At 43.3% G+C, this 15,382-nt stretch overlaps 1 protein-coding gene across 2 annotated transcripts in view; it reads right to left on the bottom strand.

Annotated features, from left to right (window-relative positions):
• LOC126412767 (zinc finger protein basonuclin-1-like) overlaps positions 1-15,382 on the bottom strand; it is a 295,072-nt gene that overhangs the window by 150,823 nt on the left and 128,867 nt on the right. The gene's annotated exons all lie outside the window — the stretch shown is intronic.

Here is a 15,382-nt window from a genome sequence, read left to right as displayed (position 1 = left end):
GTAAGGCAAAGATCTTTCAGTAGATGTGATGTGTATCACAGTAGAGAAAATGAACAAGTGGTCTTATCTCATAAAGTATGCATTTTAGACTCCGTGTTGTGAGTAGCGTTTATCGTTAATACAAACCTGGGAATGTCAACTGATAATCTAAAAGTGCTATTGAGCTCAAAGCCACATCCCTTACATGAAACTGAAAAGAATCCTATGTGTTTGAAAACCGATCTCATTCATAAACAAATAAATAAACAAACAAACTTGTATATATATATAGTTTAAAGAAAAATTAATTACACACACACACACATATATATAAATACAGGGTGTTACAAAAAGGTACGGCCAAACTTTCAGGAATCATTTCTCACACATAAATAAAGAAAAGATGTTATGTGGACATTTGTCCAGAAACGCTTAATTTCCATGTTAGGGCTCATTTTAGTTTCGTCAGTATGTACTGTACTTCCTCGATTCACCACCAGTTGGCCCAATTGAAGGAAGGTAATGTTGACTTCGGTGCCTGCGTTGACATGCGACTCATTGCTCTACAGTACTAGCATCAAGCACATCAGTACGTAGCATCAACAGGTCAGTGTTCAGCACGAACGTGGTATTGCAGTCAGTGCAATATTTACAAATGCGTAGTTGGCAGATGCCCATTTATGTATGGATTAACACGGGGCAATAGCCCTGGCGCGGTACGTTTGTATCGAGACAGATTTCCAGAACGAAGGTGTCCCGACAGGAAGACGTTCGAAGCAATTGATCGGCGTCTTAGGGAGCACGGAACATTCCAGCCTATGACTCGCGACTGGGGAAGACCTAGAACGACGAGGACACCTGCAATGGACGAGGCAATTCTTCGTGCAGTTGACGATAACCCTAATGTCAGCGTCAGAGAAGTTGCTGCTGTACAAGATAACGTTGACCACGTCACTGTATGGAAAGTGCTACGCGAGAACCAGTTGTTTCCGTACCATGTACAGCGTGTGCAGGCACTATAAGCAGCTGATTGGCCTACACGGGTACACTTTTTCGAATGGTTCACCCAACAATGTGTCAATCCTCATTTCAGTGCAAATGTTCTCTTTACGGACGAGGCTTCATTCCAACGTGATCAAATTGTAAATTTTCACAATCAACATGTGTGGGCTGACGAGAATCCGCACGCAATTGTGCAATCACGCCATCAACACAGATTTTCTGTGAACGTTTGGGCAGGCATTGTTGGTGATGTCTTGATTGGTCCCCATGTTCTTCCACCTACGCCCAATGGAGCACGTTATCATGATTTCATACGGGATACTCTACCTGTGCTGCTAGAACGTGTGCCTTTACAAGTACGACACAACATGTGGTTCATGCACGATGGAGCTCCTGCACATTTCAGTCGAAGTGTTCGTACGCTTCTCAACAACAGATTCGACAACCGATGGATTGGTAGAGGCGGACCAATTCCATGGCCTCCACGCTCTCCTGAACTCAACCCTCTTGACTTTCATTTATGGGGGCTTTTGAAATCTCTTGTCTACGCAACCCCGGTACCAAATGTAGAGGCTCTTCGTGCTCGTATTGTGGACGGCTGTCATACAATACGCCATTCTCCAGGGCTGCATCAGCGCATCAAGGATTCCATGCGACGGAGGGTGGATGCATGTACCCTCGCTAACGAAGGACATTTTGAACATTTCCTGTAACAAAGTGTTTGAAGTCACGCTGGTACGTTCTATTGCTGTGTGTTTCCATTCCATGGAAAGTAAGCCTTTCCGGACACATGTCCACGTAACATATTTTCTTTCTTTATGTGTGAGGAATGTTTCCTGATTGTTTGGCCGTACCTTTTTGTAACACCCAGTGTATATACAGGGTGAGTCACCTAACGTTACCGCTGGATATATTTCGTAAACCACATCAAATACTGACGAACCGATTCCACAGACCGAACGTGAGGAGAGGGGCTAGTGTAATTGTTTAATACAAACCATACAAAAATTAACGGAAGTATGTTTTTTAACACAAACCTACGTTTTTTAAATGGAACCACGTTAGTTTTGTTAGCACATCTGAACATATAAACAAATACGTAATCAGTGCCGTTTGTTGCATTGTAAAATGTTAATTACATCCGGAGATATTGTAACCTAAAGTTGACGCTTGAAACCTCCGACGTTCAGTTGCGTGTTGTAACAAACACGGTCCACGGTCGGCGAGCAGCATCTGCAGGGATATGTTTACGATGACGACCGTGTTTACGAGTGAGGCTGTAGTGCACTGTTGTGGTTTGGTCTAGCTGTCGCAGTGTCCGCATGTAGCGCTTGCTGCTATTGTTATTCTGCATTCGTCTCCGCACGCAGACCAACTGTAGTACACCGTGTTACCAGACGTCTGTGATAGTGTAGTGTTGTAGGAACTGTGACCATGGTGTATTCGAACTCTAAAAAGGCGGAGATGATACTCATGTATGGCGAGTGTCGACGAAATGCAGCCGAAGCCTGCAGGGTGTATGCAGAACGGTACCCGGACAGAGAGCATCCAACGCGCCGCACATTGCAAAACATCTACCGCCAACTGTATGCAACAGGTATGGTCGTAGCACGCAAACGGGTCCGTAACAGGCCCGTCACAGGAGAAGCGGGTGCAGTTGGTCAGTTAGCTGCTGTTGCCATGAGTACACGGGGGTGGTGGTTAGTGTTTAACGTCCCGTCGACAACGAGGTCATTAGAGACGGAGCTCATGCTCGGGTTAGGGAAGGATTGGGAAGGAAATCGGCCGTGCCCTTTCAAAGCAACCATTCCGGCATTTGCCTGAAGCGATTTAGGGAAATCACAGAAAACCTAAATCAGGATGTCTGGAGACGGGATTGAACCGTCGTCCTCCCGAATGCGAGTCCAGTGTGCTAACCACTGCGCCACCTCGCTCGGTACATGAGTACACGGGACATTGCGAGAGCCGGTGGACTGAGTCAAAGTAGTGTCATGCGCATACTGCATCGTCACCGCTTTCACCCGTTTCATGTGTCGCTACATCAGCAATTACATGGTGATGACTTAAATCATCGAGTGCAATTCTGTCAATGGGCATTAACAGAGAATGCGTTGCAGTTCTACCTGTTTACCGATGAAGTGGGTTACACAAACCACGGGGCAGTGAATCTACGGAACATGCATTACTGGTCCGTGGACAATCCTCGCTGGCTCTGACAGGTAGAGCGACAGCGACCGTGGACTGTAAATGTATGGTGCGGAATCATTGACGACCATCTCATTGGTCCTCACTTCATTGCAGCGGCCCAAACAGCTGCAACACACATCGCGTTTCTACAGAATGATCTGCCAACGTTGCTCGAAAATGTCCCACTGGAAACGCGTCGAAGTATGTGGTATCAGCATGATGGTGCACCTGCACATTCCGCAATTAACACTAGGCTGACCTTTGACAGTATGTTCGACGGGCGTTTCATAGGACGTGGAGGACGCATAAATTGGCCAGCCCGTTCTCCTGATCTTACACCTCTGGACTTATTTCTGTGGGGTACGTTAAAGGAGAATGTGTACCGTGATGTGCCTACAACCCCAGAGGATACGAAACAACATATTGTGGCAGCCTGCGGCGACATTGCACCAGATGTACTGCGGCGTGTACGACATTCATTACGCCAGAGATTGCAATTGTGTGCAGCAAATGATGGCCACCACATTGAACATTTATTGGCCTGACATGTCGGGACACACTCTATTCCACTCCGTAATTGAAAACGGAAACCACGTGTGTACGTGTACCTCACCCCTCATGGTAATGTACTTGTGCGTCAGTGAAAAAGACCAATAAAAAGGTGTTAGCAGGTGGACGTAATGTGCTGTTCCAGTCTCTTCGGTACCTAAGGACCATCGCCGTTCCCTTTGGATCCCTACGTAATTCGGTGCTCTCCGATACACACGATCGAACAGCGGTGGAGTGGTACTCAAGCGTCAACTTTAGGTTACAATATCTTCGGATGTAATTAACATTTTACAATGCAACAAACGACACTGATTACGTATTTGTTTATATGTTCAGATGTGCTAACAAAACTAACCTGGCTCCATTTAAAAAATCGTAGGTTTGTGTTAAAAAACATACTTCCGTGCATTTTTTTATGGTTTCTACGAGTATTAACCAATTACACTAGCCCCTTTCCTCACGTTCGGTCTGTGGAATTGATTCGTCAGTATTTGATGTTGTTTACGAAATATATCCAGCGGTAATGTTAGGTGACTCACCCTGCATATACATATATATATATATATATGTGTGTGTGTGTGTGTGTGTGTGTGTTTAGCAGGGCCATATACATATAAAGCCCTGCTAAACAATCACGTATTACGAATCTCATCTGCAAAATAAAGTACTAGCGGAAACAGCAAGACTCCACAACAGCTAAAAAAATTCTGCCAAAAGCTAACTACCGTTGGTCCAGGGAAACTGGGTTTATAATCTTGACACAGAATGCAATCAAACACTTGACTCAACCTATACGTTCTGAAATTTCATTTAGGAAGGAACTCATCAAAGAAAACAGTTATGGACTCTAATATGAAAATTCATTTAATCTAATAACTTCCATGGTACAGTAAACTAACTCAGAAGATCAATCAATAGAATAATTATTAAAAACACGACTGTGACGAGGTTGAAGCGGATCAACAATAGATGTCTACAAAAAGAAAAATAAACTTCTTACTTCATTAAATAACACCTTGTTCTTCATTTCAAAACCTTTTTCATACCCGTATAGTATTCATCCATTGTACTGAGTCATCATTCCTCCTCGCAATAAACCTGCATCTCACATAGTTCCAAAAGTGCGTCCATGAATTACACTGTACACTCAACGAAACCTCGCCTGGTGCACACCGCAGCAATCCACTAATGACAGTCGAAGATTCTACGACTCCACAGCGCTGCCATCGCAAACACAGACACAGATAGTGTGGCCTAACAACTTTTTCTCTGAACAAAATTCTTCAAATATATCATTTTCCTTTACAAATATTAACACGTCCAACAACATAATCAAAAAACAGCCATCTTAAAATCTTTACTAGGACTTTTTTAATTGGTTTGGTCCCTACTACCACCTCTGGAAGTTCGTCGGTGGTTCTGCTTCAGCGTGTATTGAGATCTGTAGAAATTGTCGTAGGTTCCACTACCTTGTGAGATCCATCTCGCCCTAATCGTATATGAGACCCAGAAAGCAGTGGATACTGGAGTCCCTTTGTCGCTGCGTTCCTTAACTTCCAGGCTGACTATGTTGAAAAATCAGTATGTAGACGTGACGAATACAGACATAGTGTGTTAACGAAATTTGCTTTATTTTAAAACCTTTCAGAATTTTCACGTACAAATTTAGAAGGCATCACTTTACAGCACGCCCTCTCACATTGTTCTCAAAATAATGCATTTGGTTTACAGAGACAACATGGGTACCCAAAGCAGCAAATACAAACAGAATTCTCGCAAACAGTAAACGGAAACACGTGCTCTCAATATCCAACATCTAACACGGAAATAATTCTTTAAAAATGCAGGAGAGGACGATAATTTTGAAACCCCAGTGTCACTGGTTAAAAAGTGATATTCTGTCGTACACTCATGCTCATAAATTAAGGATAATGCTGTACATGGTGGAACAACGCTCTGGTGCGTGGTTTGCGGGTTTAAATCACCTCGGGGCATGATCATGAGGTGCATTTGACCTGTGGTCGTCGAACGGTGGCGCTGGCAGCAGTCCACATACGCAGACATGTTAGTACACGTCAGAGTAGGGTGCAGAGAGTAGGTGGGTAGACGTTTTCAAACGTACTAATGGTGACTGTGTGTTTAAAATGGCTCAAAGAACACATATTGATGACGTTATGAAGGGTAGAATACTAGGGAGACTGGAGGCTGTTCAAACACAGCAGGTGGTAGTATGGGCCCTCCATGTGCCACAAAGTGTGGTCTTAAGATTATGGCAACGATTCTAGCAGACAGCAAACGTGTCCAGACGCTACAGTGCGGGAATTTCATAGTGTACAACACCACAAGAAGACCGATATCTCACCATCAGTGCCCGCAGACGGCCACGGAGTACTGGAGGTAGCCTTGCTCGGGACCTTACCGCAGCCACTTGAAGAGTTGTCTCCAGATACACAGTCTACCTGACGACTGAACAGACGTGGTTTATGCACCCGGTGACCTGCAAGGTGCATTCCACTGACCCCTGGTCACAGGAGAGACGGTAAAGCCTGGTGTCAACAACACAGTACGTGGTCATTGGAACAGTGGTCCCGGGTTATGTTCACGGACGAGTCCAGGTATAGTCTGAACACTGATTCTCGCCGGGTTTTGATCTGGCGTGAACCAGGAATCGAATAGCAACACCATAATGTCATTGAAAAGGACCTGTATGGAGGTCGTAGTTTGATGGTGTGGGGTGGAATTATGATTGGTGCACGTACACCTCTGCATGTCTTTGACAGAGGAACTGTAACAGGTCAGGTTTAACGGGACGTCATTTTGTAGCTGTATGTCCGCCTTTTCAGGGGTGCAGTGAGTCCCACCTTCCTCCTGATGGATGATAACACACGACCCCACTTAGCTGCCGTCGTGGAGGAGTACATTGAAACAGAAGATATCAGGCGAATGGAGTGGCCTGCCTGTTCTCCAGACCTAAACCCCATCTGGGATGCTCTCGGTCGACGTATCGCTGCACGTCTTCAAACCCCTACGACACTTCAGAAGCTCCGACAGACCCTGGTGCAAGAATGGGAGGCCATACTCCAGCAGCTGCACGACCACCTGATCCAGAGTATCCCAACCCGTTGTGCGGCCTGTTTACGTGTGCATGGTGATCATACCCATATTGATGTCGGGGGACAAGCGCAGAAAATAGTGGCGTTTTGTAGAACACGTGTTTCGGGACGGTTTTCTCAACTTATCACCAGTACCGTGGACTTACAGATCTGTGTCGTGTGTGTTCCCTATGTGCCTATGCTATTAGCGCCAGTTTAGTGTAGTGTCACTTTGTGTGGCACAACATTCTGCAATTATCCTTAATTTATGAGTATGAGTGTATAATCACCATCCGTTTAACGAAAAATGGACGAATTATGAGATTCCACCCCACCACGCAGAATGATATCATTGCAAGTAGGAATGGGGACTGATCGCTAGATAATTTTGCAGGTATTTAGAACGAACTTTTGAAATAACGTATACAGTCACCACGGCAAGTAACCAGAAAAATCCCATCCTTCTCCTCACGACTGTAGAAATTCTGAATCAGCTTGTACCGACACTAGACAAAACCAGACTGCAACCCAAACCAGAACAGAACTTGTCGATAATCGGCACCCGATCAGAATTCCGATTATACAGTCCACCTGCAGCACTTCCGCACAATCAACATCAGAGGCACCGGCCTACTCTCAAGACAAAGACCCATTTCTTCATTGCCTTCTCTATCCGTCCTGTCTTAGATGCATAGTGTTGTGCCTTCTCACGCACACACAATCATCCTGAAAGAACAGTATCACATTAAATGAAAGGAAATGAGGCTGCAGAGAGCTCAGAATTTAGTCACTGTGATTCTGTATGCTTGAATGTATACATTCCACTATGGAATCCAGTTCGATATCATCCTCTAATTAGAGATACAATCTTGTTTTCAATGAAACTGCCATGCAAATTTGCCTGTTACCTTGGAAGTTCGTGCGGTAGCCATTAAAATAAACGTGTTTTTCGTTTCAGAGATAGTTTTTCACGAAATTTCAATCTCCAACTTTCTCCTGCAAATGCGAAAGTATTTTGTTCCGAACCCTGTACATTGAGAAAAACGACCATCGTAATAGTTGTCTGGCTGATTTGGGGGAGGGGACCAAACAGCGAGGTCATCGGTCCCATCGGATTAGGGAAGGATAAGGAAGGAATCCGGCCTTGCCCTTTCAAAGGAAACATCCCTGCATTTGCCCGTAGCGATTTAGGGAAATCACGGAAATCCTAAATCAGGATGGCCGGACGGGTTTTGAACCGTTGTCCTCCCCAGTGCGAGTCAAGTGGGCTAACCACTGCACCACCTCGCTCGGTCCAAATGTAATGCAATAACAGAAATCAGAGTTTTTATGGAAAGATGTAAGTGATAATTTTCCCGTTGTGCTATTAGAGTTTGGAGCAGTGGAGAAGTAATCTGAAACTAGTTCTGTGACCTCTTTGTCAAACACTCCGTGTCAACTGCAGAGTAACACACAGATGCAAATGTGCTGCGTTTCATTGCTTTCACCATAAATATTACAATAACAAACGTCAAAATCAGTTAATATGCCCCACGTTCTTGATACTCACCAAAGGGATACAGTTTTAGTCGCGTTCCTGCACCCCTCTAGAATCTGATTGTTTGATGCCGATCAACTTGGTTCACAGACTAAGAAAACGATAAACGTCTGCACAACCTCAGGAAGTGAAAAAATGTGGAGGAATTAATAGATGATGATGGAAAAAGTAATCTCGCCTCCTCCACTCTCCACTGCTCCCTGTCGTGTGCAGTGCATTTCAGAAGTTAGGTGGCAAACAACAACAGTGAGGAAATAGGTCGTTGTGTCTTGGGAGACTTAGGAAGGGACGCCCTGGATGTAGGAAGAGTTCTGCCGAGTGCGTGAGATTGTTCGCTAACTACCGGCCATATTATCTTGCCGTACAGTAACAATGCTTGGGTCCGCTGAAGATTTTATCAAATAGCCCAGACCAAGTGCAGCGAAGATAACTGTGAGTGCTCGATTGCTAACAACCGACATCACCTTCTCAACAGTACCTTCAATTCGGGACCCATTCGGTAATAAGCATGAATAGGTCTTCCTTTTCTTTACACAGTTTGTCCCGAAATAATACATATTTATCATTTCAGATTCTTCTTTATTGATTATTACTTTTTCATTGAGTACATTGAAGTTTGTGGTGTACACAAAGAAATAAACGATAAACCTTAATAAAACCGACAAATTGCAGGGTCATATTCCTGACGGGAATGAGCGAAAAAAGATCCTATGAACAGGTGTCCAAGTTCTGACAAAAGCTGATCCGTCGGTAAAGAGGACTGCTGAGAGAAATCCTATAATAATGATGACCTAGTGTAAAACCATAGACAAATTCGCCACATGGTGTGGCCGTGCGGTTAGAGGTGCCATATCACGGATTGCGAGGCTCCTCCCTCCGGAGGTTTGAGTCCTCCCTCGGGCGTGAATGTGTGTGTGTTGTTCTTAGCGTAAGTTAGTTTAAGTGGTGTGTAAGTCTAGGGACGGATGACCTCAGCAGTTTGATAACTTAGGAATTCACACACATTTGAACATCGACAAAATCCTTCCCACAGAGGGAAATCCATTGCTGATAATCCTTGTGCTCGTTACAATTGATAGGGATAGCAGCGGTCGTTATGCAGGATACATATAATCGTGCTTTGGCTTACACCATGTTTGCAGACCACTTGCCTGGAGCTTATATTAGAGTTCGTCACAATATGCTGTTCAGCCCGACCCTCCAAATCTGGTGTTCACACAGTCTGCTACCTCTCTGCATATTTAGTCTATCTGAGAGGACACATAATCACACAAACGCCCAAAAAGGGCTTGAAATGTTGTCTGATGTGGTTGCTGTTGTAAGACGTCTGGATTTAACGGACCTTACATGAACTTTGTCCATAACAACAGTACCCTACAGTATGAGATCGACAGAAAATAATAATTACATTATTTCAATAAAAGGCAATTGCAGTTAATCTCATGTTCCCGAAAACTAAAAAAAACAATCGTTACCAATATATGGTGAGTGGCAAGAAACAAACAAGTTAAAGCGAAACACATTTCGGAGACAAACCGAGCAGGTGGTTAATGATATCGTAAAACTCCCATTTAGCAAGGGAACGGCGAGTCTCAGCACAGAAAGGGATAAGGCCAGGACAATATATTATTCCTTTTAGCGTAAATAAGGCCGGGACCGAGGGTAAGTGGCTGCACGTCGTTAACAGGGTTAGGCTGCGACTCAGAAAGAAAAATAAAAATGTACTCACCTCTACAAAGGTGGTGATTGGCTGAAGCCATACTTGGCGATGCAGAAGCGACACGATGGGGAGATCCCCATTATATAAAAGCTTTTTGAGATCTAAAATTAAGGCTCTCTCTCTCTCTCTGTCTCATGGCACACCGCGCAAGTGTGTGGTGATAAGCAAAGGCATTGACAGTTTGCTTTCTGCGAAGTGAGGTCGATACGCTCCACGTATCGTGGCGACAGGTAGCAAAGCAGTAGTTAAATATTCCTGCAGGAACTTTTGCGGGCAAATAAATTGTGCACGTCGCTCCAACCCATAGCGAGGGTGCAATAGCCATTATTTCGACTATGGAAAGTTTAACGCTCTACGGAACGGAGGAAAGTTTCGACTGAGTGAATTCAGTCAAGGCCAGAGTATGGAATTAGCGTTTTAGATCCAGCATTGCTGCTGTACTGCGTTGGAATGAAGCAGCTATTCCAGACGTGGTCTTAGCGTTTAGACTCATCGGCGTAATTTAATGTTACATTAAATTAATCGCAAGTCAGAGGAATTTCAGTTCGTTACGAACTGTTGAAATGGTATCAAGTTGAAAGACGCTGCATGTACCATGTTACCGTTCACACACATTGAAGTATGAGCTGAATAAGAAAAACGTTAATTTTTTTGTTAAGGAATAGCATACTATGATTTCCTGCCACTTTCCAGTTGCCACATGCCTCCTTGGTCCTGGTCAAGCGATCCCCTTGCTTGCGACCTCGAGCAGTGGAGCAGCAGCGAAGCTGTGCCGCAGCCAACCATTTAATGTCGAACCCCTCTGTGACTCAGCGCTCTTCGTCCTTCGGTCCCCCTACTTCTTCGCCGAAGCTGCGACCGTTAATGGAACTCAGTGTCCTTCCCTGCCTAAACATCAGTCATTACTCACTTGTCAGCGCTTATCTTGCTTATCGATTATAAAGTAATAGAGACACACTAAGAGAGAAGTGGTCCTTTCTCAAGCGACGGGACGGATAAAGGGTAGATTCACTTACTCCCGCGAACTTTGCAACCGACAGCATAACATAATTTACGTTCCGCAGTCATTACAGCCAACTACGGGTGTGTAGTCACTTTTCCGCTTTAGTTCGTTCACATTTTTGAATGCACGTCAGCGCCGCTAAGCCGCTGAGGTATTGGTGGGCGCTGTTTCTGGTGTTTTTGAGAAGTTTGTTGTCTACGCGGCAATTGTCTGTAGCAGTGAGCGATATGTGGCGACGTGTAGAACGAAAATTGTGCACACACCACACAGTATCAATTAGTGATATTAAAAGGGGTCGATCGAGGCTTAGGAAGTAGTTTCCCACCTTCTTTGTGAAATCGCTCAAATCCGACGTTGTGCATGACTTTGAAACCAGTGACTTTACAATATCTAATTCAGCAGTGCTGGTGTACCATGCAACGAGCTTTACATACTGACAGCATTATTACTTCCTGTATTTGGAAAACTTGATATCGTCCTAGGAGGGAGTCAGGACACTCTGTATTATTCATTATAAACTAGCTTAAGCGCTCGCTGATTCGCTCGTTTAGAATCTATGGTCTGCAGAGATTTTGTTGTTGTTATTTAATGGAGTTTTTATGTTATACACAAATTACAACAGACTGTAATGTTTTCAGTCTAATTAAGGTTATATAAGCTTGCTCTTTTCCGAATGTTCTTCTGACCAGAAAGCGATTCTACTAGCTGGAGTTCAAAGTTTTTGATAATAATGCCTTTTGCGTTCTTGTGCAGATAGATCCACAGTAACTTTCATCCCGTAACAAACATTTCTTTATATCTAACCGAGAAGAGAAATACCAATTTTAATAAATTTAACTTCAAAAATTTTTAATGTAACGATATATTTTCTTGTAAATTTTTATAACCTATTACTCTCCCTAAAGAGTTGAATTTCCAGAAACACTCAAAAGTACTTTTTTTATTTCTAACCGAGAACTCAAATACCAGTTTTCATAGATATAGCCTTAAAAATCCTTTAGCAGTTCTTTGGTAGTTATTTATTTTCTAGAAAGTTTTCACCCACTGTTTTACCCTCTTAGTGGTTGAATTTCCAAAAATGCTGCAACACATATTTTTTATTGGCTGACTGAGAAACCGAATACCAGTTTTCGTAGTTCTAGTTTCAAAATTCTCTTAATAGAGACATGCTTTCAAAATGTCTTTCATCCACTATTTCACCCCCTTAGCAGTAGAACTTCGGACAATCCCTTCTTAAACGATGCCTACATATAAGATCCACGCCCTGATCTCAGAAAATAAAAAAATACATGTTGCAGTATTTTGGAAATTCAACCACTAAGAGGTTAAAATAGTGGGTGAAAACTTTCTTGAAAATAAATAACGACCAAAGAACTACTAAACGATTTTTAAGGCTATGTCTACGGAAACTGGTACTTGAGTTCTCGGTTAGAAATAAAAAAAAGTACTTTTTGAGTGTTTCTGGAAATTCATCTCTTTTAGGGAGAGCAAAAGGTGATAAAAATTTACAATAAAATATTTCCTTACATTAAAAAGTTTTAAAGGTAAATTTATTAAAATTGTCAGACGCATTATGGAAATCTGGGAGTAAGGAATCTGCGCGTTGCTCATCGTTGATGGCTCGCAGGCAAACTGAATTTCGCTTTCTGTGCTAGTGTTGATTTATGGACAGAATATTTTCTCTCTCTCGATAATTTATTATATTTGAACTTAGAATGTGCTCAAAAATTCTGCAGCAAACCAACGTTACAGAAATTGATCTGCCATTTCGCCGTCCGTTCTTTTCTTGTCTCTTTCCTGTCTCTTGGAACTTCCCACTGGGCTAAGTGTGGGGCCAATGTCGAAAAGTTCTCTCTGTAAAAGAAAAAAAATGACGTGGGGTATCGTCAGAAAATCGCTGTGCCATACCACAGTTGGCAACACCCATCGATACCGCAGACATTAGTGTTGTCTCGCTGTAGTTCGCAACGGTGATAGGAGAGACAGAAGAAGACGTGCCCTCTGTCTCAGTACAGGAGAGCTCCCGCACGGAGGTTAATTCAGAGCGGAGCATGGGAGCTATCTGTCCCAGTTCGCGACCTCAGCTGAAGCGATCGACATCATAGAGTAGGACCAGCGTTAGTCGAATCTCAGATGGAAATGCACTTTTGTAAATGTTTCACGCTGTACTTTAAGAGAACGGTTTGCTAATTAGTGCATCCAGTGGTGCTTTAATGGTGTGTAATACTTGTAAATTATTAAGCAATCCGTTGGCAAAGCGTTGTATCAAGTTAAGAAAATCTTTTTGTTCATTCATTTAATAAAGTGAACTAATACGTTGGAGTTAAGATGAGCCATCTCCTAGAGCACCCAAAGAACCCACAGTTATGGCCGGAAAATTGTAGTTTCGTCTGGTCTCAACAATTTGGACTCCTTCTAGACATGGCGATTTACTTGTTTTCGATTCTTTCACCTGGTTTTCAACCATAGGGATGCTTATGTTTATGTTCTCCGTACGAGAGACAGCAAGATTGTCAAACGATAGTAAGTCTGTACGATAGCTTGCGTGAATGATTTTTATACGCGAAATTTCATACTTTGGCTTTCCTTCTGTTGTCTTATGTTACTATTCCCTATTACCGTGGGTGGGGACCTTGCCAGCTGGTACCATCTACTGTCCTCGGCGAGAGACTAAACGAGTGTGATCAGTGGGAATGTACCAGAAGCAGGGTCAGTGAGGAGCAAACGGCGGTGGGGGTCCACTGGAGGCGGCTCAGTGGCTTCGGATGGGTGGGCTGGCCCCCCTCCAGCACGTGCAAGGTCAGTGCAGCCCACAGTGCGCCGTGTAGTGTGGCGTCACTGCAGCCCCGTCACGTCGTGGCGCTCAGATGGTAATTACGATAGGCCGGGGGCTGTGGGCACCCATCGGCGGCAGGTAGCGTCCCTCCTCTCTCCCGGCCTTCGGTAAAAAATAACCGCCACCAGCTATGGGCCCACTTCTCTATCAAGGCATGGCCCCGGCTTGGACCTAGTACCAAAGTAGCACGTTTATATGCGACACATTCGGAAATTTCTACCATTAAGAATATTTTGTGATTTACCAAAGGCTTTTAATTGTGTGGACAGTGATGTCCTAATGCAAAAGTTCATCTCGTAATGTATATCAGTTCCCCATCAATCACCCAACGATAAATACGCAGAATTTGCAGCAATCAGAAATGCTGTACCACAAGGCACGATTTTAGGTCCTATGTTATTTCTGTTGTACACAAATGTTACTCCATTTGTAGTTTCAGAAGACGTAAATATTTTACTTCTTGCAGATGGCAAAAGTACTTTCTTTTCTTTTTTTGAATCGTCGGACTGGTTTGGTGTGTCTCGCTATGAATTCCTTTCTTGTGCCAACCTCTTCACCTCACAGTAACAGTTGCGCCATACTTCCTCAATGATTTGTTGCGTATGTTCCAATCTATGCCTTCTCCTACGGTTTTCACCCTCTACAGCCTCATCTAGTACCATGGAAGTTATTCCCTGAGCTCTTAACAAACCTACTATCTCCCTGTCACTAACTCGTGGCAAAGTTTTCAGTTATGTTCCTCGTTTGGCGGTTCTCCAGAGAACATCCACATTCTACAGTCACCAATCCACCTAATTTTCAGCATCATTGCCAATCAAAAGCGATGTTTGAAATTTGGAACACTGCATTTGTCAACCACCAAACCTTATTCCAAATAACAAAGCAGATGGAAAGATAATGACAGAAACACTTCACGGAATTCCAGTTAAAGCCGGATTATACGGAATACATTCAGCTCAGCAGTGGAAAATATATACAAGCCAACACGGAAACATCAAAAGAGTTGACAAGTTTAAGTATTTGCGAGAATGGATACAATGAAATGGATGAGATAACACCAAAAGTAAAGGTCGAAGAAATTTGAATTATTATACAAACTCACCCAAAACCGACGAAATAAATGATAAGTATTGTTCCAGGAAAACATTAAACCATATGCAATGATAATTTAACCGGAAGCGCTCTATGGATCTCAAAGCATAACACTGAAGGAAAGAGGTGAACAGAAAGGTGTGGAAAAGAATGAAAGAAAAAAACTCAGAGAAATTTTAGGACTACAAAAGAACAAAGATAGCAACTGGACGAAGAGGAGAAATGAAGAGTTATATATAAACATAGAAACAATCACAGTCAAATTAAGGAAGAGGTGATTAAAGTTTTACGGTCATATAGTTTCAGTTCAAAATAAAAAGATGACTCCACAGATGGCTGAAGGAGATAAGAAGGGGATTGAGCAAACTTATAAAATACACTATGC

The sequence above is a fragment of the Schistocerca serialis genome, chromosome 7 (assembly GCF_023864345.2).
Source record: "Schistocerca serialis cubense isolate TAMUIC-IGC-003099 chromosome 7, iqSchSeri2.2, whole genome shotgun sequence".
NCBI classification, from domain to species: Eukaryota; Metazoa; Arthropoda; class Insecta; order Orthoptera; family Acrididae; genus Schistocerca; species Schistocerca serialis.
This window is presented reverse-complemented; position numbering and strand designations above follow the sequence as displayed.